Source organism: Herpailurus yagouaroundi, unplaced genomic scaffold (assembly GCF_014898765.1).
Source record: "Herpailurus yagouaroundi ecotype Mexico unplaced genomic scaffold, PumYag 198, whole genome shotgun sequence".
Classification (NCBI taxonomy): domain Eukaryota; kingdom Metazoa; phylum Chordata; class Mammalia; order Carnivora; family Felidae; genus Herpailurus; species Herpailurus yagouaroundi.
Genome location: NW_024412429.1, coordinates 31,538,314 through 31,566,296, shown reverse-complemented (window position 1 = coordinate 31,566,296; position 27,983 = coordinate 31,538,314). Strand labels below are relative to the sequence as shown.

Below are 27,983 nucleotides of genomic sequence, written 5' to 3'. Positions count from 1 at the left end.
AGTAGGAAGCAAAAGATCAAGAGCCATCCTTAGAGACCCAATAGATAATAAAATACCCAAATGGTTGCATACTCCCAAATGCCCTGAAGTCAGCCCTTGCCTTCATTTTCAAACGGATAGTGGCATTATCATTTTTCATCCACGATTCACACCAATCAGAGACCAGATACCCATGACCCCGCCTTGTGGCCTTTTATTAAATCAGAGCTGCCCGTCGGCCTCTTCTGTGGCCAGAGGCTTCTGGCTGCAGCTGAGCTCGGGAGCAGAGGCCCGTGCCAGCCTGAAGAGTGGGACTCCGGGGGCGCCGCGGGGTTCTGCGCTGCCTGGCGCTCCCCAGGCCGTTACCCGAGTCTCGCTCCCGCGGGCAGCGCCTCTCAGGCCACCCCCGAGAGCTCATCGGACCCCAGCGCGGCCGTTCAAACTGGCGAGTGTGCGCCTCTCGGGGTCCCCGGATTCCAGGGCTACTTGGGCGCAGAGCCGTGAAAGAGTCTCAGTCCCCAGGCGCCCAGCTTTCGAGTGACCGCCCTCCTACGCCCGTCGGCCTGAGCCACCGTTTCTCCTGCTGGGCTCCCCAGCCCTAGCCTGCAGCCGCCCTCGCCCCGGTCCATCCTTCCAGGATCTGACTGTGCCGCGTATAAGCCTCTGAAGTGCTCGGGCTCCCAGGCGGAGTCCTGACCGCAAACCCAAGTTGAGTAAGGAATAGGGAAGGGAGAGGAGACAGAAGTGTGACCTAAGCTCCCTGCCTCTATCTGTCTATCTGTCTATCCATCCATCCATCCATCCATCCACCCACCCATCCACCCACCCTTCTATCGATCTGTCCATCCATCCTTCCGCTATCATCTCCTGCCGCTGTATTTTAGGACTAGAATTAGAATTCCTTAATGAGAGGTTTATCATGACGTCGTAAATTAACGCGTTTAACTGAAAAAGCGAAAATAGGACTTTTTCAGATAGAAAATGTCTTAGAAAATAAATTTACTTGTTGAGAACTAGTTTTGCTAATTGTGTTAAATGGTGGACCTTGAAGTTGAACGAGCTATGGGGAAAGTTCTAAGGTTTTGACAAAAAAATTAAAGTCCATTTATACTATACTGTATGCCAGGAACAACGAACTCATGTTTAGAGATGAGCTAGAAAGGTACAAAGATCACGCAATTTTTTCAAAACCTTTTTAGGCGGTCCTCCAGCAAAAGAAGTCTAGCCCAGTAGCAGTCCCTGCCCCCAACACCCGGACGTCGCCTAGCCCAAGAGCGGGAGGGGCCTACCTTGGGGGACCAGGAAGGAGGAAGGGAAAGTGGGGAAAGGGGCGGGGGAAAGTGACGGGAGCAGTGAGAGCCGGAAATGAGTGGCTAGCGAGGAGCCCAGGGGCGCCCTGTCCGGCGGCGCTCTAGCCCCCGCGCACTGTCTCTATGTTCCCCCTGCGTCTGGTCTATTTATTGTCGCGGGGAAGAAGCGGCCGCCCAGTACCCGGAACAACAAAGCACGAAAGACGGAGCTCGAGCCTCGGGGGCTCCTAGCAACGGGTCGGGGCGGGAGTTCCATGGAGACTGGGGAGCGCGCCCGCCTCATCATCATCCTTGTCCTCCAGCTTATCCTCCGCGTCCGACGTAACCGGCAGCAGCGCTGCCGCCGCGTTCTCTGCCGCCGCCCCCTCTTCCCACGGTAACCCCGTAGGCGACCCTGGGCGGGGGGAGCGCGGGCGACCGGGCGGCCTGAGCGCCGGGTGCCGGGCATCTGGGCGCCGGGGCTGGCGTGTGCGAGCCGGGCCGTACGGTTGGTGGGGTGTGCGGGGGCGGACGACCCGAGGAGAGGAGCTAAGGTGGGAGGAATTGGTCCGGGGGCCGAGGGAGGGTCTACTTCTTAGGAGGACCGGGTGATATTTGGGGAGCTCATCAGGGATAACGGCGTGGGGGGCGGGGCGTCCCTGCCTGCGAGCTTAACCGAGCGGGGTGTAGCAGAAGAAAAGAGGTGTTTTATTTTTCCTGTTAGCCACCCCTAGGAAAGACAGAAGGGAGATTCCCCATCCGTTTCTGTGAAGCCCTCACCCTGGAGAAGAAGAATCGTGCAAAGATGCTAGGGGTCCATTGGTTCCCAGAAAACTTCCAGCGGCCTCTGCCGCGGCGGGAAGGCTACCAAATAGTATCTTCCCCGGTTACTGGTGCCGGCGATGCCAACAGCCCCGCTTTATTATTATTATTATTATTATTATTATTATTATTACCCAAATTAGGTTTGATGAAGGGTCCGGAACTGAGGAAGATAAAATGAATTGTGGGCAGAGCTAAGCGAGGATCAGAATTGGGATAAGCGCTTAATGATAGCCCGTAAGAGCCCTAAAAGTAATTTAATTGCGAATGACGGTTTTTAAGACTCCTTCAGCCGCGGTGTGCATCTGCGGGCTCTGTCAGTGTGCTCATTGCAATAGGACTCAGACTGCAGCCAGCCAGTTCACATCTGTGAGCTCTCTGGCTGCGTCTGTCACCTGCAGTTGCAAAGCGACACTGGCAGTTAACCAGCGTGGGCTTCTGTATTTAGGGTTAAGAACAGTGCCTTAAAATTGGCTGAAGGTAAAAAAGAGAGAAACAAGCCTGGTGTGATTTTTGTGTGAAGAACCAATTACAGAATCCCTGAGAAAATTGAAAACTAGAAATACAAGGAAAAGGTTTAGCAGTCGGAGCGTAATCTGCTGTCTCTTTTAAAGTTTGAGAAAATGGCAGGCCATTCAAATGGAGAAGGGACTTTTATCGCTATCTGGTTTAAAGAATTATTTGCAGTTTGATACCTCCAGGTAAATATTTGTCAGCTTATATGATCTGTGCTTTACATCACTATTTAGTGGTTTTATACTTTCCCAAATCATTCCAGGTCAGTAAATGAGGTTTCCCTGTGGCATACTGAAATGGCCACATATTCAAGAGAATATCATCTTCATGTCCAGTGAGAATAAAGCTCTCTATATAAAGTTGAGGACAACAATGAAAATAAAACTGATAAATCACAGAAGCAATTATGTCAACCACAGCTTCTGTTTGTCTCAAGCTTTTTTTTTTTTTTTTTTTTGGCTAAGCTGGCTTGTCTTAAGCAAAATGGGTCATCCTTATTCTCAGCCCCCTCTTTTCATACTCTTTGCCTTCAAGATCAGAAACTAATGGTCTGCTAATAAGTGCTCTTGATTGGTTCACTATAGCCAGAATAGCGTTTTTAACACAGGCATTTTCATGGAGTTGGGGTTCAGTATCTCTTGTTAAAGGACTTTCATGGATGTGCAAAGAGGTGGGCAGTTATCTTTAATGGAAAGTATAAACATTGGGAGATTTAGAGTTGCTTAAGATTCTAAGAGGAAAAACCCAAGATTGTCACCTTTAGGTTAATGAATCAAGGATTGTTTAATCTTTTCATAAAGCTCTTCTATGAAGGATATCCTGGGGGAGGACCACACTTGAAGCTGTTGGATGTTGAGTCCCAAGATTTCCATAGTGCACATGAGACTTAAGTGAATTCCCTCAATCACAGGGTTGCCATCACATACTTCACCTAGACCTGTTTGTGGTTCCCTGTCTGTTCCGTGTTTGAGTGGGGGTCAGGCCCTAGCTTCCACCTTTAGTAGCAATCCAATTTCTGTGTTCCCTGCTCTCTACTGTAACATTCCCAGTGTTTGGTGTTGTTTTAGTTCCTATCCTTATTTAATCATGTAACAGTCCAAATGATTTTTTGGGCTATTTGTATTGTTTGTTTCTTACGGAGTTTTCGGTATACATCCTTGGGCTATATATCCTTTTCATTAATGTTAACTTTGTTGTATTTTCCTTCTTCTGTATCTCTCCCCTTTATTTGTAGAATTGAAGTGGTCATGTCAGATGTTATGTATTCATTCTGTTTGTGCAGAACAGCAGGTTAAGAGCCTCATGCTGGGACTGTATTGAAATAAAGCATGTAAAAAATATTGTCACTTTTCAGAATTAAAAGGTGCTTTACAAGTTCAAGTGGTAGTACTATAATTATAGACACAGTCACTTTTTTAAAGGTTAAAAGTATTGTAGAGCTCACTGTGTTTTTAATTGAACCTCAGATTTTCATAATTTTTATTCTGGAAACCTTCTTAGTATCAGTCTTTTCTGATCATTTTGCATCTGAATATTTAACTGAAATTACATTTTGCCAAGTTTGAGGGAACAATTTAAGTGATTCCCACAAATTTTTCTTTATGTGGATAATTTTTATATCAAAACTTTTGTGGATATACAGTAGTCCCCTCTGTATCTGTGGTTTTACTTCCTGTGGGTTCAGTTCCCCCTGGTCAGCCAGGGGCTGGAAGCAGACAACTTTCCTTCTGATGTATGGTCGGAATGTCAGTAGTAGCTTAATATTAGGTTATTAGGTCATAGGGCCTACGTCATTCACCTCATTTCATCTCAACATATATGCATTTTATCATCTCACATCACAAAAAGAAGGGGGAGTATAGTACAATAAGATATTTTGAGAAAGACCACATTCACATAACTTTTCTTATAGTACATTGTTATAATTGTTCTGTTTTATTACTATTGTTAATCTCTTACTGTGCCTTATTTAGAAATTATGCTTTAACATAGGTATGTATGTACAGAGAAAAACATAGTGTATATAGGGTTTGGTATTACCTGCAGTTTCAGGCATCCACTAGGGGTCTTGGAACATATACTCTACAAATGAGGGGACCTACTGTATACGTGTATAGAATGTGCAGAATTTGCTCTAAAGTAGAGCAAATACATATGAAATATGCAACTGAATGTTATTGGAGAATGTTATTTCTTATCATGGATGTGGCACATCACTTACAATAAATATTGTATAATCTAGTTGAATGGGTGTCAGCATTGTTTTTAGGCGAAGGAGCCGGTAAGAATCTGGTGATTGATTTCCTTCCGTTGCATCATTGACCATGTGATGAAATTATTATTGCTTTGAAATGTAAAATTTAAATTGATTTTAGAAGAATTCATAGTAGAATGTTTCCCCCGTGTGTTTAACTGAAGACCTGTGGTGCTTTGAAAATTTAGCTGTGTTGTGACATTTGAATTAAAAAATAAGGATTTCCTGAAACATACACTCAGATTTGTTACACCTTTTATATGCCTAATGCCACATCGAGTATGTAAAGCTGGATGAAAGGTGTTTCTCTTCAGGTGCTTTTTGTGCACTTGTAGATAGCAGAGAAATGGACATACCATGAATACCGAAACACGACACACAAATTTGTATTTTAAAACCCTTGTTACACACTGCCCGGTGCTATTGATGTACAGATTTCATCATGCCTGATAAAATTAGGACTTTCTGGAGGATCAGGACTATGAGTTGCCATCCTATTGTATGCTAATGTCATGCAGGTGTGTGTACATATTTTGAAGATTAACATGTTAATAAAAGGTTTTATTTATTTTCTTTGACTTCGGAGGGTAATCTGGTAGATGAGGGGAACCTTTAATTATCTAATCTAATTAGTAATCTAATTCTTGATGCCTACAATTTCAGTTATTTTGTTTTTTTTGGTTTTTTGTTTTACTGGCTGCAAATTATAAGCAAAAACTTCTCTAACATGATTGGGGATTTTTTTTTTTTAAACTAGTTCAAACAGTAAAAATAATGATTTACTGCCTTGAGTAGCTCCAGTATTTGCTCGCATGAATACCACCTTGGGAAATTTCGAGAGGGTGAAAGAGTATATGCGTGTTTGAGGTCTTGCCAGGCTACGTATACAAATTTGACTTTTGTGATACAACCTTTTATTAAGAAGAAAGATACGGAGTGTGTGTGTCTGTGTAGTTGTGGAAAAACCAAGATTCTAGAAATAGGTCATTAGTGAAAAAGAATCAGTTTGTATCAGAAGTTATATTCATCTGGTCTTGTGATTGGTGATAAAACTCAAAATTTGGCTTCAATGGCTTGTTTTGTATGGGACACCTGCTGCTAGGGATCCCATTAAATGTTAAACACACTGAAGTGAGTTCTGGGACAGTTCGGATGGGCCTTCGTGCAGGAATCAATAATGAAACTGTTTAAAATTTCACGAAAAAGAAAAAAACAACACAGCACAAAAGTTTGGCTGGCAACTTCAAGCATGCAGTATTCATTCATCAAGCAAGAGTACTGAAAATCAGATTGTGTACTGAGGACGCTTTTGTCAGGACATGTGTGGATGAGGACTCTTACTGTTTTAATTGTATTTAGCACCATAGAGATCTGCTTATAAACATTGGTCCGTGGTATGTTTTTTTGTTTTGTTTTGTTTTATGTCTGTTTATTTTTGAGCGAGCGGGAGAGACAGAGCAGAGCTTGAGCAGGGAAGGGGCAGAAAGAGAGAGAGGGAGAAACGGAATCGGAAGCAGGCTCCAGGCTCTGAGCTGTCAGCACAGAGCCTGATGCATGACTTGAACCCACAGACTGTGAGATCATGACCTGAGCCGAAGTTGGATGCTTAACTGGCTGAGGCACCCAGGCGCCCCTGTTTTTGGTTTTTAACTCCCTCGATGAGAACGCATAAAATTTTAAAAGAAGTAAAAATTTGTTTTTGTTAATTAAATAGTTCCAAAGAATCAGGTGCGAGCCTTCTTTTGTTGATAAATTACAGGTATTTTCATCGTGAGGCAGAACAATTTTAGTCAAAACCAATTATACTGTTTTCTTAGGATTAGTCTTAATATAGCACTTAACAGTATGGAATCAGGATACAGGCTGTCTGTGTTCAATACAGTGGCCGTGCTGCTTTTTGATGATATGGCCTGAGTAATTTATTTCACTGCCTTGATTCCCCAGTTGTTTCAACTACAGTATGGGACTAATCCTAGTACGACCCTGTAGGATTGCTGTGAGAATTAAGTGAAAAGCATTTAGAACAATGCTCAGCATGATTAGGTGAAAAAATATTCCCTGATGCTGACAGCAGTGGTACTAGGCAGCACATTAAAGGTGAACCAGCTATATAGTTTGTGTCCTTCATATGGAGGCTTTCTGTTAAAGCACTGGAATTCTTGATGTGTGATTACCAACTTAGACTCATCCCTGCTGTTAGGTTCTGGAGGGAGGGAAGCACTTTTGTTTTAATTCTGAATTATCACACAGGCATCTGGTTAGCACTTACAGCAGATGGACTAAGTAAAAAGAGACATCTCTGTTTCTTGGGAAAGGAAGGCCAACAAAGACTGATCTGGCACCACGTTGCAGCTATTGAAATGCTATTACCCTGTGGACTTGACCACTTGTTTTGCTGTATGGTGCTTCTGAATAAAAGCAATAGACCCTGATGGTTTTATTTAGCAGAATTCCTCTTTCTTTAGAGGATACTATTTTTGCTTGTATAATCTTAAATGGTGATAAAGTTGAAACTTGTTGGTGTCTTTGTCAGGCCATTTAACTTGTGTTTTCTGTTATCACTATAAATGTCCTACATTGTAGCTTTCTTGTAATTTTAGAAGTAGCTGAGACTGCTGCTCTGCTCCAGTAATTCAAGTGACTCAAGGATGACCGCATAGAACTGGAAAATTATTTGTTTATGGTAAGGCTAACACCAGATACCGAGGCTTACCTAATCAGGGGAATAGCTTGATAATTGTAGTTTTGTTTAGGCTGTTATTAAAATGGTTAACTTTTTAAAGTGAAGTACAAATGTTTTAGTTTAGTTAGAAGGACATTTGAAACTGCTGACTAGAAAATAAATGTTTCTGCTTAAATACAGTGAATTGCAAACTGTTCTTTTCTGTTTTGGCTGACATCCAGGTCTTGGTTTTTAGTTGAAATAATGTTTTCATAAAAGGTATATTTCAGAAGTTATATGAAACGTGCTATTAAAAATATGTTTTGCTTTAAACGTACAGGGGTCGAGTTTTATAACCCTTCCATCTTGTGCTGTTTTAAGTTGGTTTTTATACTATTTCTCCCCTAAGAAGATTGGCGTATATGCTTGTATGTAGAGATGTGGCTGTTTAAAGAGAGGGAAGTTTAGTTGATGTTCTTGATTTAGTTGAGTAGTCATTTCGTTGACTAGATTGATATAGTATTGATATAATATTGTTAACATTATTCCTATAGCCATCATGGATTCTGGATCTGAAAAATATTGAGATAAGCAAAGAAATGATCATGGCTATTTCACTGATATCTATATCCATATGTATCTATATATATCTCTGTAGATATCTATAGCCATAGATATATATCCATAGATATATCTATCGAGATATAGATATATAGTTTATACATACACACCTCCATATACCCTTTTAGATATTCTAAGGACTATAGTGGGAGATTTTTACGAAAACAGGTCTCCAAGGTGTTAATATTGTCCAGAATAAAAGCCCGTTTTGAAATAAAGGTCTCACTGACACATGGTTAAATGTTCCCTAGTGTTCTTTCCACCACACTTTTTCAGGGACAGGTGTTGCTGACCTTGAGATATAAAGATAATAAAGCTAATGTGTAGTCTAAAAGCACAAATACGAAGATGGGAATTCAGTTTTTGACTACGGTCACCATTTATAGAACCCATCGTTGTTTGAACCTCAGCTAACATTTGTGGTAAACCTGAACCTTCTGTGGAATAAGAACCACCCCAGTCCTTGTAAATTGCTTCAGAGCCTCTTTCAAGGTACAGAGCCTTTTCTTTTCCTTACCAGCTGATGGCTACAGTGAGCTTCTTGGCTGTCTCCAGTTATTCGTATGCATGTGTAACCCGGTGAAGTTGTGATGAGCATCCTTTAATTGCACGGCTTGACCATATATATCCCAGAATCTCTGCTGGGGGCAGGTTAGGGTAGATGTGGATGGTACAGCCTTCTTGAAGGCATAGTCACCAGTTCATGAGACCTGCCTCAGCACAACGTTGGTATGCTAATCTCAAAGGTACACTAGATTTCTTAACCCAGTTCTTTCCTCCTTTTTTGGTGATGGTGGCAGTTAAGGTATGTGACACAGCTGAACAGTTTATGACTGACGAGCAGCCATGCGAGTAACTCTTTTATCATCTCAGCAGCATACTGCTAGTGTGAATCCTTAGGTTAGTAAAGCTGAGAAAACCTTTGGCTGGCCAGTGATCTTGAAAATTCTCCTTCAGTGCATAGTACAGTACCACTTGGATAATTGTTTAATTTGTGTGTCTATTAAGAATGTGTGTCTATTAAGAATGTGTGCCTTTTAATTTACTCTTTCTAGGCTTTTTGTTTGGGGCCGATTAAATTGGAAGAGTTTCAAATGTCTGAAGCTACATTCTTAATTCGTCTTGTGTTACATCCTCACTCTTACTTTGTAAAGAGTGGAATGATGGCTTTATTATCATATTCATTTAATTGCGCGACTGGTAGGCTGGAAGCAGCTGACCTGTTGGCTGGTCTGTGACCAGCTACCATGGAATGTGAACTTTGGGTATGGATGGTTTAGGGCTCATAGGACTCCTGGGGTTAAAATGGAGAACGTAACCCTTAGGAGAAAGGAAAGGGAATATATACATCAAAAACGTTAAGGATCTGTATGGGTGTTTTAATTAAAATAACTCTTTCTTTACATCAGAAACATACTTCTGTATTTGTAAAAGCTCCTGAAACACAGTTGCCCTTCAGGATTTGGGGGTCTAAACTGAAACCAATAATAGTAACTTGTTAGGTGTGTGAACACTAAGCAGAACATACCAGTAAGTTAAATAAAGGACATAATAGATGCTGTTAGAGAACTTGAGTGGTTTGGGGCTACTAAGCTTCTTACCTGTTACAGTGAAAAATGTCTGTCCTTCCTACTTACTCCCCAACCCCACAATTCGGTTTTTCACTTGTTCTTGAAGTATTCATCTAATTTAGCAACTATTTGTTGAGTTGATGACCAAGTGCCAGCTAAGCCAAATTCTAAAGGTTACACATTTATATTAAACAGCTCTCTTCAAGGCGTGTGGTGCCTATAGCACACGGTTATCATGCAGACGGTACCTCTGCGGTACCCTCTGCTCGGAGAGCTCCTCTTAGTGTTTCGTGACTGGTTCCTTCCTATCCTACAAGATCGCACGTTAAGAATAATTTTTCGTCTCTGAGGAACTTAAGAGGCCTGCCTGCATCGTTCCTCCTAGAGTTTCTCTTGTGTCCTCTTATTCCCTTCACAACATAGATCACATTTTCTTAATTATTTTAATTGCTTATCTGTTCATTGTCAGATTCTTCCACCGGAATACAGCTGCCGTGAAGTTTCCTTCTCTGGCCGTTGTTCTGAGCTGTATTCCCAGTGTTCAGCTACAGTGCTTGGTTCGTATCAGTTGTGGATTCAATGAGTCTAACCACAAGTAAGAGTCTGTTAGTGAAGCAATGAGGAAAAGGCATCCTAGGCAAATTTAAAATTAAGAAAAGGTCTGCTGGAGGAGAAATAGTGAATAGTTGAGATTGTTAAGGTGTGTTGGAAGTGGAAGAAGATTAGGTCACAAAAGGTAAATTGGAGGCTCGAAGCTCACTGCATTCCAAGCCAAGCAAGTTAGATGCCATGTGTCCGTGCAAGAGAGCCATACTTTTCTTTAAGCAGGGGTGTGGCACAGTTAGGAAGAGAGCTTATTTGTTGGATGGACTAGATTGTGGATACTGCAAGCAAAGTTCCATTAGAAGGCTGTGGTCATGAGGACATGTGAAAGCTTAAAATGTTGATGCTTCGGATGCAGAAAAGAAGCGAAGTGAAAAGTTAACTGGGTATAAGAGAAAGAGAAGAGCTGAAGGATGATTGATTCTGAAATTTCTGATTCAGGTGTTGAGTGAGTGTTGGAGGGTGGCTCCATCAACTGAAATGAAGAATTAAGACACCACAAGTATTTCTGAGGGGATTAATTGATTTTGGATATGTTGGTTTAAGTTAATGAACATACTGCACAGCCAGTGAAGAAAATGGATTCAGATCTCTGATAGGTTAGGATTGATGTAGGAGTCATAAACTCAGAGATAACAGTTGAAGCTTGGAAAGCTTATAGAAGAAAAGGGCTCTTAAATTCATCGAGAATATGAAAAACAAATGGCCTCCTCAGGTACACATCCAAATTTGTGTGTGCACAATTTCAGGGGTTCCTCACCTCTGGAACCTATTGTTGAGCTTTTCAGGAACTGTCCTGGGATTCAGTGAAGAACTTCCAATTTGCGGAGCAGAAAAGTATTGGAGATGGGAGGAGAACGTAGGGAACGGTGCCTCAGAAGCCAAAACTAGGGGTGGTGAGGGAGAATTTTGAGAGTCAGGAGTGCCCCGTGCTTTATGCTCTGGAGAGGTCCATCAGGAGGGAGTTTCAACTGCGACATCAGATTCAGCAGTGAGCCGCTTGTTCCTAAACATTTCATACCATGCAGAGGCACAGGGCAGAGTGTGACAGTTTCATGCGTGAATCAAGTTAAGGAAACAATGCATGGTAAACAGACTACAGAAGTCTTGATGTTCTCTAATGATAAACAGGCCTAATACGAGAATAGAGTCCATTTTAAGGACCTGCCGAAAGGGAAATTCCATTATTTTGATGACCTGTTGTGGTGTTGCAGCCCAGTGGTTCTCAGCTGGCTGCCCACTAGAAACAACTTGGAAATGTTTTTAAAAATTAGGGCCCCCGATGAAGGTTAGTTAATCAATATCTCTGGGGGTTGAGGCTTTTTGTAGTTGTTATTTTGTTTTATCTTTTACTTAGTAGTTGCAGTCAGAAAACTTCATTATCATTCTTGATTTATGTTCTATGTGAGAATACTTTCTTTTACTTGTATGTTATCTAATTACTCAGTTTACTGTTGTGCTGTTTTAAAATATTTTGTCTTTCTCACAGACCTTAATTTCCAGTTTAAAAAACGTGACTCAACCCTCAGTCAATTAAAGATCTGACAGTTCTGAGTAAATTAAGACGTTCTTAATGGTGCTTACATGTGGAAAGATACTCATTCCGTAACCCTGTTTGCTTTTATTTAAGTATGTTACTTTTTTACTAAATAGTAAAAACTGCTTTTTACCTAGAAAAGTTTGAACTCTGTATTACTATTTTCCAACTAGCTAATTCATTTCATAATTCTACCTTCCTTTTCTTAAAATGGCACTCATACATGGCATAGACCTTAAACAGGTTGTCTACACTAGAGCACGCATTTTATACGAAGGGTAAGCCTGTAAAAGCAGTTGAAAGGAAACCATCAAAATAGAAAATTTCTCATGTTGTATTCTACCTTGGGGTGCTTTCTCTTGATTAAATTCTTGGTGAGCTGTCGGCATTCAAGTTTGAACCCTGCATTCACATCCCTGACATAAAAATCAGAATACAGAATACGGAGAACTTTGAACTTTATGGGTGTCAACCCTGACACCAACCAGAAGGTGAAAGAGGGGTTGTTCAGCTTACTAGCCACCTAGGGAGTTAATATTTATACTACCAAGAAAATGATAATCTTTTTAAAATTATGTGGTTTTATTAGCTTATTAGTGGCTTAATTAGTTTCACAAAGTGTGGTTACTTATGAGTAAGTTAGGACAAATATCAAGATTCTCTATAAAGTGACAGACGTAACTAGTTTTTGAAATGATGGCTCACAATATGGGAGAATACGACATATAAGACTGGGGAGAAAACCTATGCCATACACTTGAAATGAACACAGTAGATTTACACTTTAAGCAAGATGAACATGATACACAGTTTGGTTGCAGTTTAGTTTCCAAATCTGTTGTACCTCTAATTTTCCTGTGTTTGCAGGTACCTAGCTAAGTAAAAGCAAAATATATATTTTGCAATATGTAATAGACTTGGTCAGATTCTTTTTCCCTCTCTCTCCTTGTTCCCCTTCTCCCCTAACCCCAACCCCCCCCCAAAAAAAAACTGCATAATAAGCACTTGGTTTAAAATGGTTTTATTATTGGGGATTTTTTAAAAAATCACTGTTAAATCTTTTTTTTTTTTTTTTAATTTTTTTTTTCAACGTTTATTTATTTTTGGGACAGAGAGAGACAGAGCATGAACGGGGGAGGGGCAGAGAGAGAGAGGGAGACACAGAATTGGAAACAGGCTCCAGGCTCTGAGCCATCAGCCCAGAGCCCGATGTGGGGCTCGAACTCACGGACCGCGAGATCGTGACCTGGCTGAAGTCGGACGCTTAACCGACTGCGCCACCCAGGCGCCCCAAATCTATTTTTTTATAATACTGAACAGACACATCAAAATTGTATTCTTTATTTTTCCACTTGCTTTTTTCTTTTTTTCTTTTTCCTTTTATTCTTTGTCTTTTTTAGAGTTTATTTATTTTGAGAGAGAGAGAGAGAGAGAGAGAGAAATCCAGAGTGGGGGAGGGGCAGAGAAAGAGGGGGAGAGAGAGAGGATCCCAAGCAGGCTCTGCACTGCAGTGCAGAGCCTGACTTGAGGCTCCAGCTCACAAACCACAAGATCATGATCTAGGCTGAAATTAAGAGTCAGACACTTAACCGACTGAGCCACCCAAGCACCCCCAACCCCACTTTTTTTTTTTAAAGAGAGAGAAAGCAGAGGAGAGGGGCAGAGGAGCCTGACATGGGGCTCAATTCCATGACCCTGAGCTCATGACCTGAGCTGAAATCAAGAGCCTGATGCTCAGCTCACTGAACCACCCCGTGCCCCTCTACCCCTTGCTTTTAGACTTGAAGGAACATGATTTGTTTTTGTTTTTGTTTTCCAAAGCTTGAGGACCACAGCAGATAACTGGAAATCCTTTCCAGTTTTGAACACTTCTCTATTCATGGAAGATAAAGAAAGGAGATAATAATAACAATGAGAATGGCTAAGTTTGAATGCTTACCAGCTGTTAGTACTGCACTGTGTTTTGCATGAAATTTCAATTTTTGCAACACTGCAGGATAGGTCCTATTACGTGCCTTATTTAATAGATGAGGACATTTAGGCACAAAGGCATTAAATAACTTACCTAGGGTCACACAGCTGATAAATAAATGGTAGGGGCTTGATTTAACCCAAGTGATCTATTCCAGAGTCTGAGCTCTGAAACGTGTGTGTGTGTGTGTGTGTGTGTGTGTGTGTGTGTGTGTGTGTACTGCTTTTTAATCTCAAGCTAACAGTTAAGCTCTTCCAGACATTTTATTGAATGTGTTTAGTGTCTTGGGAACTATGCTAAGGTTTGGGTGTAAAAATAAGTAAGATTTGATTATGTGCTTGAGGAATTTACTGTCTACCAGGGAGACATAAATAAATACGAAATTTTACTATAGTGTGGGGAAATCCTGTGATAGTGGTTTGCATAGCGACATGGTACTGGGACTCAGAGTAGGGACACCCTGGCTCAGTCTTAGGGATCGGATGTCTCAGTTCCTTTGATTTCTTATTTTATCCATCGTGGTTTTAATTACCTTCTCTACTCGGGTTTTCAGATTTTTACCTCTAATCTGGACCTGTCCTGTGTGATGGACTCTTACCTAATTGTCTGCTCTGTACCTCCCTATGGATGTCTTCTAAGTTCCTTCAACTCAGCATTCCCCAAACAGAATCGCTCCTTGTCCTGTCTGCTCTGCAGCCTGCTCTCCTTCCAGTGTTTCTGTAAATAGTATGTTAGGCAACAAACCTGGAGTCATCCTCCACCCCCTTTTCCTCTTTCTGTATCAGCCACAAAGCTGTGTTCAGTCATCTCCTAGAAATGTCACTCTTCTGTCTACTTCTTTGCATCTTCATCCACCCTGTCTCCACTGCTTCCCTCTCTCCCCAGGACTGCTGCACTGGACCCTGACTGAGTTTCCTGCCCGTTCTTATCATCCAGACCATTCTTCCATTACAGAAGTGCCGGGGATATATTTTTAAAAAGCAAATACTTCATGTCATTTCTTGCTTCTCTTTTAGTTCATTGCTCTTGGGATGAATGTGAGAATGTGAAAATCCTTAACGTAGTCTGGAAGACATGACCCCTCCGTGCATCTCCAGCCTGGTCTTGCGCCACTCTTTCCACTTGAGCTGTGCTGGCCCTTCTTCAGGTCTGAATAGTTTGTACTCTTAACTCACCTTAGAGCTGAGAACACCTGCATTCCCTCTACCAGGTCTTGCTCAGGGCTGGATCCCCAACCCCCCCCCCTCCCCAGCATGAGGCCTAATGCTTAGATTTCCAATTCATTTCTACAGAATTGATTGAATGAAGGGGATGCTGAGCTATAGAACAAATAGGAGTGAGACAGGTGAAGAATTTTAGGGAAGGAATAGCATAAGCCGGCAAAAGATTAATATTCTTTAACATATAAGAGCTTGTATAAAGCAGTAAGAAATCTCAGAAGGAAAATGAACAAAGAATCGGAGACAGTTAACAGAATAAATACAAGTGGTAGTATTTTAAAAGTGCACTCTTCTCAGTATTCAAGGAATTTCGCCCTCACCAGTTAATTCACTATTGGTTTTTCTTGTATCTCAGATTGTCAAAGACCTTTTCAGAATACTTTGTTGGCGAGCTATGACAGAATATAAATGTGATCTCAGTCTTGTTTAATATGCAGATAAATGTAAGGATTCAGCAGCCTAAAAACATGTGCCTTTTTGAGCATGGGGGAGGGTGGACCTTAGTAATTATAACTGTGGTGGGACTTGTTTTTCTTTGAGTATTTTGTATGTGATTGGAAAATGACGTGGTATCTTCCTTAAAGTCCTGCATTAAGGCCATTTATTTGAAATACTAAGAAAGCTATCCAAAGTAAATTTTGTTCTTCATAAGGAATTGGTACATTCAATTTCTCATCTTTTGAGTTTGAATCTGCAAATTTCAAGTTATATTCAGTAAAATATACTTATTTTCTTGTTATCCACAGTAATACATTAGTTGATGTTAGCATTGACTAATATGGCATTAATTGGGCACATTATGGTTTGGGAGGTGTTCATTAATTTCTCAAAACAAATCATGTGATGAGTAAATGGTGTATGCATTTTGCAAATAAGTGTAGGAACGTTCAGAGCCAGCCCACTTTCACAAAGCTTCCACTAGGATCCAAGTTCTCTTACTTTATTTCTGAGAGAGAGAAAGAGAGCCTCTGCTCAAGCACTGGGGAGGGGCAGAGGGAGAGAGAGAATCTTAAGCAAGCTCCATGCTCAGCATGGAGCCCAACCCGGGGCTTGATGTCCAAACCTTAGATCGTGACCTGAGCTGAAATCAAGAGTCAGACACTTAACCAACTGAGCCACCCAGGCACCCCCAAGTTCTCTTATTTTATAGATAGATTTTAGTACATGATGAAATAGTGAAATTCTTAAGTGTGCTCCTATTGAAACATTATTAATATGAGGTAGATATTAGATTATTCTTAAATTGCAAAAATACTTTGTTTTGTTTTAACTGGAACTTTTTCTTTGAGTGTAAACCATTGATTTGCCTTTCATTAAGCACACATTCAGAAAATCATCAAGTTAAATTAAATTAAATTTTCCTCCATTATTTTTTAGGCACCATCACAAATATTTTTACTGACTGAAACATAAAAATTTTCCTTACTATTTTTTTTAAATAGATAGTTGCTGGCAACCCACCACTTGTTGTTAATTAATTCCCATAAAAACAGTATTTTTGTAGTTTTCTTAATACAGATTTAAAAAATCGTAACAGTTCATTTTGATGCAAGGTATTTACATGAATGCTACCAGCTTGCTGGTCTTCAGAATTGTTATTTAGACTAAGTCATAGTAGGTGGAGGCAAAAGTAATGAAGATACTTTAACTTTCTGTTTAACTCAATGTAATCATGGTTTGTGTATCAAGTACTTTTTGCTTTATACTTAAATACTTACTTGTTGAATGTTTTATGTAATATGGATGGCATAATATATAAGCTTTTCCTTTGGAAAGTACAAGGGTTTTTTTTAGGCCAGGCGTCCTGTTAGTAAAATTTTCTTTCTGTGGCTAGAATGCAAAAATGCCAGCCCTAAAGATGGGTCCCGGAAGTGCACCAGGTGACAGAATGATAGAATGTCACCCTGCCACACGGGTTCAAGGTTTGCAGCTTCGTCCATGTGCCTGTGCTGTTGCCCTGTAGTGCTGCCAGTCTTCTCCCTCTGCTGCCCCTTTGAACATACACGCATGTTGAAGGCAAAGCGGGAAGTTGAGAATTGGGATGTTAATTTAACTAAACTGACACAGTAGCTCTAGAACTGAAATAAAAATTTAGTGTGTAATGCCTAGTTTGTCAGTAGCCTGCCTTCATCTAAGATGTTAGAATCTGGGATTTGAGAATTAGGTGGGACCTTAGAAACCATCTAGTCTCATCTTATACTCAATCGAAGACTCATTCTATAACATTCTTAACTGTTGGTTAATTCTCTAGCCACACCTTCCCCCCCGCCCCCCCCCCCGCCTCCTTTTGTGACACTTCTCTTCTGTGGAGTCCCCTGCTTTGCAGTGGTATTTGTTTATCGGTGTGGCTTCATGAGATCTGCTTCCATGTGACTTTAACTGGTTCTGTCAGTTTCCTTTTTATTCAGATATTTGAGAACAACTGCTATCTTTTCTTTCCTGCGCTAAATGTCCTGAGACTTCCCTCACACACTATTTTTATATCTCATACCATCCTACTTCCCTCTGGATATCTGGTTATCATTGCCCTCTTTAAATGACAATGTTTGGATATTGAGACATTTTGGTAGCAAAAAAGGCTATAGGCGCTCCTTTGCTGTAGGTGCTCCTATCTAACCTAGGTTCTGTTTGTTTTTTAAGTAATATAATCACAACTTCATGTTGTCTTAGTATGGCCTACTGTGAAGTAAAGTCTTTTCTTAAACACTTTTTAAAATTATTGTGGAGAAGCACCTGGCTGGCTCAGTCGGTTAAGCATCCAACTTCGGCTCAGCTCATGATCTGACCTGGGTTCGAGTCCCACGTCAGGCTCCGTGCTGACAGCCTGGAGCCTCCTTCGGATTCTGTGTGTCCTTCTCTCTCTGTCCCTCCCGTGCTCGTACTCTGCCTCTCTCTCTCAAAGACAAATAAACATTAAAAAAATTATTATGGAAATTTTCAGAGAGAATTAAAGGGAGAATAGTATAATGAATACCCATCCGTATGTCTATCACGTACATTTAACAATTGTTAAGACATGCAACAGTAGCGTGACATTTTTTTGGTCCTAAAATACAATTATATTTACTGTCCATATCTATTCTGTATCCCAGAATAGATTGTCCAAATTTGTTTGGTTCCTGTAGCAGGATTCCAGCATCTAGGGAGTCATCTGAAACTTTATACAAATCTATTTGTTACTGAGTTCAGATAATGAAAAACACTTGCATTTTAATGTAAATTATAAACACGACATGCCTCCCTGAATATTTTGGTAGTGTCTCTAAAAAAAAAGCATATTGGTCTATGTAACTAGTCTGTCATTGCACATAACGAAATGAACAGTAACTCCCCGATATACGTATCACTCAGATCCATACTGATGTCCCTCAAATATTTCCTACAACTGGTTTGTTCAAACCAGTGTTCAATCAAGGACCATGACAAACATATTTTATGTATTTTAATAAAAATGTTAAGTGGGGGGCCTGGGTGGCTCAGTCGGTTAAGCATCCGACTTCAGCTCAGGTCATGATCTCACAGTCCATGAGTTTGAGCCCCGCGTCAGGCTCTGTGCTGACAGCTCGGAGCCTGGTGTCTGCTTCAGATTCTGTGTCTCCCTCTCTCTGACCCTCCTCCGTTCATGTTCTGTCTCTTTCTGTCTCAAAAAATAAAAAAAAAAGTAGGCTTTAAAATTTATCAGTGTTGCATTTTATTTTATTGATACAGCCTAATTGGGCCAGCCCAGGAATTAACAGACTTTTTTTTTTTTTTCCTTAAAGACCGGATGGTAACTGTTTTAGACTTGTGGGTCATCTGGTTTTTGTCATAACTGCTCAGTTGTGCCACGTGGTCATTAGGTAACACTGGAGCATGGCATGTTCCAATAAAACTTTTTTTACAAAATGGCCACTGGCCCATTGTATAATTTGCTGACCCCTGCCTAATCTGCGGCGATCTCCCATTTTTTTCTCTCTGTTAATATGGCTTCTCAAGGTTTGCATCGGTTCATGAAATAATACTACTTGGTTATAAAATTCAACTACCTGTGAATCCATCAAGCAGTAATAGCTGTCATTTAATTAATGCATGCTGTGTGCTGTATGGACATAGATAACCGTACTTAATCCTTCACAGCACCTTGGTGGGGGGGTTGCGGTGATACCGCCAGTTTCCAGACGAGAAAGGGAAGAAGTAAGGTTTCTCCTGTCCCATGAAACAGATGTGAAAGAACGTTGGCTTTTTCTTTTTTTTAAAAAATTTTTTTTTCAACGTTTATTTATTTTTGGGACAGAGAGAGACAGATCATGAACGGGGAAGGGGCAGAGAGAGAGGGAGACACAGAATCGGAAACAGGCTCCAGGCTCTGAGCCATCAGCCCAGAGCCTGACGCGGGGCTCGAACTCACGGACCGCGAGATCGTGACCTGGCTGAAGTCGGACGCTTAACCGACTGCGCCACCCAGGCGCCCCAAACGTTGGCTTTTTCAAAGGCACAACGTTAGCTGGGTTACAGGCGTGTGCTGAGGGACTGTCAAGTCGTCTGTTGGAGTCAGGACACAACGTCTGTGTCCCGATGTGCTATTTTGAGAGCTTTATGAAGAATATGAGGTTACTTTGGATGGCATGCCTCACCTGTAGAAAAGAGCAATCTCCAGGAGACCGTGAGTGTTCATGTTGTGTGCAAATGGGTCTAAATCCAGTCTTCCCCTACTTTTGCCATTTCTCAAATCATGGAGGGTGATCTTGTGGTTAAAGTGTTGGAGGCCACTCTCCCGGTGTCCTCAGATGCAACTTGAATATCCTCGGAGTAGCTAAGATGTTATTTTTCTGTGCTCTGTTTGTTTCGTTTTGTTCTTCTGGCCTTTTATTAGGTTTTGGGGGTATTTTTGCCTTGTTTTTATGAAGAGTGTTTTTTGTGGCCTTTCAGTTTCAATATCTTTCCTGGTGTGGAAAGTATAAAATGTACTAGAGCTATTACTGGTCTTAATGCGCTCCACAGATACCGCGTTTTTGGCAGACGGAAGGTTTGTGACAACCTTGCACCAAGCAAATCTGTTGGCACCATCTTTCCAACAGTTAGATGATTCCCTCAGTGTTTCAGACTTACGCATTATTACTGTGTTTGTTATGGTGATCAGTGATCTTTGCTGTTACTCTGTAGTTGTTTTGGGGCCCCGCGAAATGCTCCCGTTTAAGGTGACAGACTTGAGACGTATCGGGTGTGTCTGCTCCACCAACTGGTCGCCCCCTGTCTGTCTCCTCCCCCCCCCCCCCCCCCCGTGCCCTGAAACACAACAGTATTGAAATTAGGTCAGTTTGTAGCCCTCTGATGACCTCTAAGTGTTCAAGTGAAAGGAAGAATTACACTCCCTTGAAATCAAAAGCGAGATACGATTACGCTTCGTGAGTGTCAAAAGCTGCAGTAGGCCAAAAGCTAGATCTCTTGTGCCAGTTAGTCAAGTTGTGACCGCAAAGGAAACGTTCTTGAAGGAAATTAAGACTGCTGCTCCAGTAAACACACTAATGGTACGAAAGTAAAACAACTGTATTGCTGATACAGAGAAAATTGTAGTGGTCTGGATAGAAGGTTGTACCAGCCCCGACATTCCCTTAAGCCAAAGCCTGATCCAGAGCAAGGCCCTAACTCTCTTCAATTCTGTGAAGGCTGAGAAAGATGAGGAAGCCGGAGAAGAAAGTTTGAAGCTCACAGAGGTTGGTGCATTTAAGGAAAGAAGCCATTTCCATGACCTAAAAGCAGGGTGAAGCAGCAAGCGGTGATGTAGAAACTGAAGCAAGTTATCCAGAAGATCTAACTAAGATAATGAAGATGGTTACATTAAACAACAGATTTTAAATATACACAAAATAGCTTTTGATTGCAATGGAATGCTGTTTAAGGATTTCATAGCTAGAGAGAAGTCAATGCTAGCTTCAAAGGATAGACTGGCTCTCCTGTTGGGGGCTGATATTGCTGGTGACTTTCAGTTGAAGCCAGTGCTCATGTACTATCCCAAAAATCCTAGGACCTTTAAGAGAATCTACTCTGCCTGTGCTCTATAAATGGAACAATAAAGTTTGGGTGAAAGCACATCTATTTGCAACATGGTTTATGAATGTTTTAAGCCCACTGTTAAGACCTACTGCTCAGAAAAAAAGATTCTTTTCAAAATATTACTGCTCATTGACAGTGCGCCTGGTTACCCAAGAGCTCTGGTGGAGATGTGCAATGAAATTAATGTCGTTTTATGCCTGCTACCACACCATCCATTCTGTAGCCCATGGATCAAGGAGTCAGTTCAACTTGCAAGTCTTATTGTTTAAGAAATACATTTCCATAAGGCTATGGAACTGCCCCAGATAGTGATTCCTCTGATGGATCTGGAAAAAGTACATTGAAAACCTTCTGTAAAGGATTCACCATTCTAGATGCCATTAAGAACATTCATGATTCATGGGAAGAGGTCACAATATCAACATTAAGAGGAGTTTGGAAGAAGTTGGTTTCAATCCTCATGGATGACTTTAAGGGGCTCAGTACTAAAGTGGAGGAAGTAACTGCAGGTGTGGTGGAAACAGCAGGAGAACTAGAATTAGAAGTGGAGCCTGGGGGCGCCTGGGTGGCTCAGTCGCTTGAGTGTCCGACTTCAGCTCAGGTCATGATCTCATGGTTCCCAAGTTCAAGCCCCGCATCGGGCTCTGTGCTGACAGCTCAGAGCCTGGAGCCTGCTTCCGATTCTGTGTCTCCCTCTCTCTCTGACCCTCCCCCCATTCATGCTCTGTCTCTCTCTGTCTCAAAAATAAATAAACATTAAAAAAAAATTAAAAAGAAGTGGAGCCTGAAGATGGAACTGAATTGCTGCAATCTCATGGTCAATCTTAAATGGCTGACGAGTCGCTTCTTAGGGAAGAGCCAAGAAGGTGGTTTCCTGAGATGGAGTCTACTCTTGGTGAAGATGCCGTGAAGATTATTGAAGTGACCAACAGAGGATTTAGAATATTACATGAATTTAGCTGATAATGCAGTAGGTTTAATGGATTGAGAGGACTGACTTCAATTTTGAAAGAAGTTCGACAGTGGCTACCTACTATAGGGAATGCATCACCTACTATAGGGAAATCGTTCATGAAGGGAAGATCAGATCCATGTGGCAAACTTTATTGTCTTAAAGAAATTGCCGCAATCACCCCAATCTTCACCCCAACTGCTTCACTCTGATCAGTCAGCAGCCATCAACATGGAGGCAGAACTTTCCATGTTCTCCTTTTCCTTTCCGCCAGCAAAAAGATTGACTTGCTGAAAGCTCAGATGGTTAACATTTTTTAGCAATAAAGTACTTTTAAAATAAGGTTTATACATTGATGATTTTAGATATAATGCTGTTGTATAATTAATAGAGTATAGTATGGTGTAAACATAACTTATATGCACTGAGAAACCAGAACGTTTATTTGACTTGCTTTATTGAGTTACCCGCTTCATCATGGTGGTCTAGAACCAAACCCACGCTATCACCTGTAGTCTTTGATGCAATTTGTCTTAAAAGCCAGGAGGTGGCGGTGTTTTCCAAGTAATGCTTTAAGGTTGCAGTTTGTGAGGGTTACTGAAGTAATGTTTTTGAATATACCACTGAAAAGTCAGAGAACCTAAAACACACAATGTGTTCTTATCCATAAAATCATTGAGTGAGGAAGAAGCTGCTTCAGCCTCTATGAGGAATTTTTTCTAAGACTATTTAAAAATTTTTATTGAGATACAATTGACATATAATATGTTTCAGGTATACAACTTAATGATTTAAAAAATATATATATGTATATAGGTGTGTATATGTGTATATATATGTGTGTGTGTGCGTGTGTGTATATATATATGAATTGCAAAATAACAACCACACTATGTCATTAGCATCCGTCACCACACATAGTTACACATTTATTTTCTTGTGATGAGATCTACTCTCTTAGCTTTCAAATATACCATATGGTAGTACTAACTCTAGTCGCCAAGCTGTACATTATCTCTCCAGGACTTACTGGTTTTATAACTGGAAGTTTGTGCTTTTGGCCACAACTGTAATGGACTTAATAAGAAGCTTAGAAATATGATAGTTCCTGAAGTTAGGGCAGGGGCAGTTTTGAATTCTGCTTTTTATTAGGAGGAAATATTTGACAACTCATAGTAGGCATACTTGGAGCACAGGACGAAACACCTGATTAAGCCATGCCTTAATGTTAGGTCCTGTGCAGTGAGAAAGTCATTGATAATTGTATTTGAATCAAAATAGAGTTAACTGTGCTTTTCATATATATGTTGTTTTTCTCTAATATATATGTTATTTTTCTATACTGTATAAAGATTCTAATATTTATGTTGTTTTTTTAGACTATACAAAAAATTGAAGAAATTAACTTTTTCATATTCCTATATGAAAAAACTATTGGAATCTTTTACATTTCAAAACTTGGAGTTGAATTTTTCTTTTATTTCTACCATGTTTGCTTTTTTAGTTATATTATTTCTACTTTCATTTACCATTTTCTTCCTTCTATTTTGTGGTTGTCATTTGCTTGATTTCTTGGATCGAATGCTGAAGTCATTTATATTTGTCCTATACTTGATTTCTTGGATCGAATGCTTAAGTCGTTTATATTTGTTTTCTTTTTTATGGCCGAGAAGTATTCCATTTTGTATATATGCCACATCTTTTTTTATGCATTCACCCATCAGTGGACATTTAGGTTACTTCCATAGCTTGGCTATTGTAAATAATACTGTGATGAATGTAGGGGTGCATATATCTTTTCAAATTAATGTTTCCCCTTCAGATGACTGTCCAAAAGTGGAATTGTTGGATCGTTTTTAATTTTTTGAGGGACCTCCATACTGTTTCCACAGTAGCTGCACCAGTTTACATTCCCACCAACAGTGAACAAGCTTTCCCTTCTCTCCACATCCTCACCAGCGCCTGTTATTGTGTGTCTTTTTGTTAACAACCATTCTAACACATGTGCAGTGATCTCTCCTTGTGGTTTTGAGTTGCTTTTCCCTGATGATTAGCGATGTTGATTGAATATCTTTTCATGTGCCTGTTGGCTATCTGTATGCCTTCTTTGGAAAAATGTCTCTTCAGTTCCTCTACCCATTTTTTAGTCAGATTGTTTGTTGTTTTTGCTATTGAGTTATAAGAGTTCTTTTTATTTTCTGGATATTTACATCTTACTGAGTATATGATTTGCAGCAGTTTTCTCGCATTCAGTAGGCTGCCTTTCATGTTGTTTGCTGTGCAGAAGCTTTTTAGTTTGATGTATCGCTCGCTTGTTTTTGCTTTTGTTGCTTTTGCTTTTAAAGTTAGATCCAGAAATTCAGTGCGAAGACTGGTGGTATCGTGGAGCTTACCACCCGTTTTCTTCTAGTTTTATAGTTCCAGGTTTTACATTCAAGTCTTTAATCCATTTTGTGTTATTTTTACGTGTGGTGTAAGATAGGAGTGTAGTTTTATTCTTTTGAATGTGGCTACCCGGGTTTCTCAGCACCACTCTTTGAAGAGACTGTTCACCATTGTGTGTGCTTGCCTCCTTATTCATACATCGGTTGACTGAATGTGCATGGGTTTATTTTGAGCTCTCTATTCTGTTCTGATCTCTATTACTATAGCTTTGTAATATAGTTTGAAATCGGAGTCCAGCTTTGTTCTTTCTCAAGATTGCTTGTGTGGTTCCATACAAATTTTCGGATTGTTTGTTCTATTTCTGTGAAAAATACCATTGGGATTTTGATAGCGATCGCATTGAATCTCTAGATTGCTTTGAGTGGTATGGACATTTTAACTATTAATTCTTTCAATCGATGAGCATGTAATATACATTTACTTGTTTTTCATTTTCTTTCATCAGTGTCTTACAGTTTTCAGTGTACAGGTTTTTCATCTCCTTGTTTAAATTTATTCCTAGGTATTTTGTTCTTTTTGATGCAATTATAAATTGAGTTTTTAAAATTTCTCTTTCTGATAGTTTGTTGTTAGTATATAGAAACAGAACAGATTTTATATATTGATTTTGTACTTGGCAGCTTTTCCTGAATTCATTTATTAGTTATAAAAGTGTTTTTGGTGGAGTCTTTAGGGTTTTCTATATATAAAATCATGCCATCCACAAAAAGTGACAATTTTACTTTTTCCCTTTCCAATTTGGATGCATTGTCTTTTTCTTGCCTAACTGCTCTGGCTAGGATTTCCAATATTGTGTTGAATGCAAATGGTGAGAGTGGGCATCCTTGACTTGTTCCGGATCTCCGAGGAAAAGCTTTCAGCTTTTCACCATTGAGTATGATGTTAGCTGTGGGGTGAATCTTTGTTAATATCCAGCACTGCTTTCTTGTTTTACAAGATAGCTAAATTGACTGCAAGTAGGTTTTTTGTTTGTTTGTAATGCTTCAGAAGTGTGGAGTCTTTCGTGTAGGATGCCTCTTTTTTTTTTTTTTAATTTTTTTTAACGTTTATTTATTTTTGAGACAGAGAGAGACAGAGTATGAACGGGGGAGGGGCAGAGAGAGAGGGAGACACAGAATCGGAAACAGGCTCCAGGCTCTGAGCTGTCAGCACAGAGCCCGACGTGGGGCTCGAACTCCTGGACCGTGAGATCATGACCTGAGCTGAAGTCGGATGCTTAACCAACTGAGCCACCCAGGCGCCCCGCCTCTTTTTTTTTTTTAATTTTTTTTTTTTAACGTTTATTTATTTTTGAGACAGAGAGAGACAGAGCATGAACGGGGGAGGGGCAGAGAGAGGGAGACACAGAATCTGAAACAGGCTCCAGGCTCTGAGCTGTCAGCACAGAGCCCGACGCGGGGCTCGAACTCACAGACCGCAAGATCGTGACCTGAGCCGAAGTGGGCCGCTTAACCGACTGAGCCACCCAGGTGCCCCGCCTGATTCTTTTTTAAGTACTGACTCCATATTCTGTCCTTGATTTAAAACGTATTAAAGCAATAGTGTTTTCTGAGGCTGCTTGCCAGGTTATATTCATCTAAAATATGAACATTGAGTAACTTAGGATGAACTATGCCTGTGATCTCATTTTTAGAGTTTAAGTTACTAAAGTACAGGCACAATTGTATTAATTTCAAGTCTTCTTTGCAGTCACCGAGATTTGCTTTATACCTACTTTCTTGACTTATTTTTACCCTACATATTGTCCTGGTATTCTCGCCTTAATTTGTTTTAATTTGTTGTAATGTAAAAAACAAAATCTGTGTGAAACAGTAAATTTGACAGTTTCTTCATACGAGTTTCTTTTTAAGTAGTGCTTTCTGTAGCCTGTCTCTTGGGATGTGCATCTGTTAGGATTAGGCTTGGCTGCATATGACAGAAATTCAGCAGGTGAGGGCCTTGAGATGGAAATTGATTTTTCTCCCACCTTCATCAAGTCTGGAATTAGGAAGTACAGGGGTAATAAGGAATTCCATTGGATTAGGGACTCTGGCTTGCTCTGTCTTACTGTTCCACTGCCCTTATCTCATAGTCTCATGATCAGATGGCTACTTGAGCTCCCAATTCTTACATCTAAAGTCCAGGCAATAAAAGTGAAGAAGGGTAGAAAGGCAAAAGGGGTCTTGGCTGGCTTAGTTTGGTCACTCTAAGCAATCTTTTCTTCGCAAAAGATACAAAACCATTTCATTTTACATTTCGTTAATCGTGACAGGATCGTGTGGCCCCTTGGCTCTACCTGTTCCCAGGGAGCCTTGAAAGTATGTATAGTATTTTATTTCTCCCAGACACCTGGGTTCTGTTCACTGTGCAGGAAGGGTGGAATGGATGTTGGGGTATGCAGCTAAGAGCCTCTTTACCTCAGTTATTTCATAGTTTTTACAGGAAAGTAGAAAACCTGGTGAGGTCTATATGGCTCAGCATCTGGGCTATAATATAATCATGGGAAATGGTAGTAAGAGATCTCTGCTTATTGATTATTTTATCTATATTAACTGTCATTTTTGTGTTATTGCCAAATATGTATGCTAAGTACTTTTTATACACTCTGTATAATCCCCACAACACGTTCTAGTAGGACACTATATTCCATGCCACAAATGAGAAAACCGAGGCACAGATAGATTGCATACCTTTTTCAGGTTCTCGTACCTGGTGTGTGGGGAGTCAGGATATTGATCCTGCTGTTTAAGATGAGTGTTGATAACTGCCTGCATCCTCTTTAGTAATCCGTCTACTTGTATATGCACTGCTACTCCTGCCCCATCCCTTGTACGTAATAATTATTTGAGTTGACTTAGAGATACACAGAAAACAACAAAACAAGGAGATAAGCAGATTGAAGGGAACATAAAAGTCAGAAATTGGTGAAGCGGAGATACAGGTGGTGCACAGAACTGAAGGCTCCATCATCCTAGAGAGTTGCCACAGGTCTGGTCTGACTTGTGTTCTGTCAGATCCCAAACGGCAGGAAAACAAGCTTGAATTTTCTTTATCGGGACCCTTGGCATCTTCGTTGTTTTAGTCATACAATAATTTGAATCCTTATATAGAATACTAGTTTATCATATTGTAGCTGCAAGGGATCCCCAAGATCATTACAATGGTATTGTTACTGTTTTCTGGTATTCTCTTTGTGGGTTAGGTGAACTAAATTACCATTACTTGTTTTTTAAGATGTGGAAACCTGGTCAGAATTTTTTAACTGGAAATGGGTCATATGCTTACTGGTAAAAACTGGGGCTCTTTTTTGTTGGTTCATTTATAGAAGTGCTCGTATCATAGTTTTAAAAGGATACAGACCTTGAAAGACTGATCCTGACGAAAATGGTGTGCTATTTGTGAGAGCTTCTTCCTACACTCGTAGACTTGTGAGCTCCTTGATGACAAAAGATTTTGCCTTATTCATTTTTTTCCTGGTGTCCTCAGTGCATAGAAGGTATTCAGTAAGTGAATAATGAATGGCTGACT

General features: G+C 40.5%; 1 protein-coding gene across 11 annotated transcripts in view; it reads left to right on the top strand.

The window, feature by feature from the left end:
• Window positions 1–232: 232 nt before the first annotated feature.
• The window catches only part of TBPL1 (TATA-box binding protein like 1), a 37,015-nt gene continuing 9,264 nt past the window's right edge, over window positions 233–27,983 (top strand). Inside the window, exons 1-3 of one of the 11 annotated variants that reach the window (XM_040449136.1) lie at window positions 233–687; window positions 7,461–7,543; window positions 10,184–10,271. The gene's annotated coding sequence lies outside the window, so the exon portion shown is untranslated. Of the gene's footprint in view, window positions 693–1,338; window positions 1,666–7,460; window positions 7,544–10,183; window positions 10,272–27,983 lie in introns of those variants that run through there. The other 10 variants (XM_040449135.1, XM_040449134.1, XM_040449133.1 and 7 more) reach the window with 10 other exon arrangements.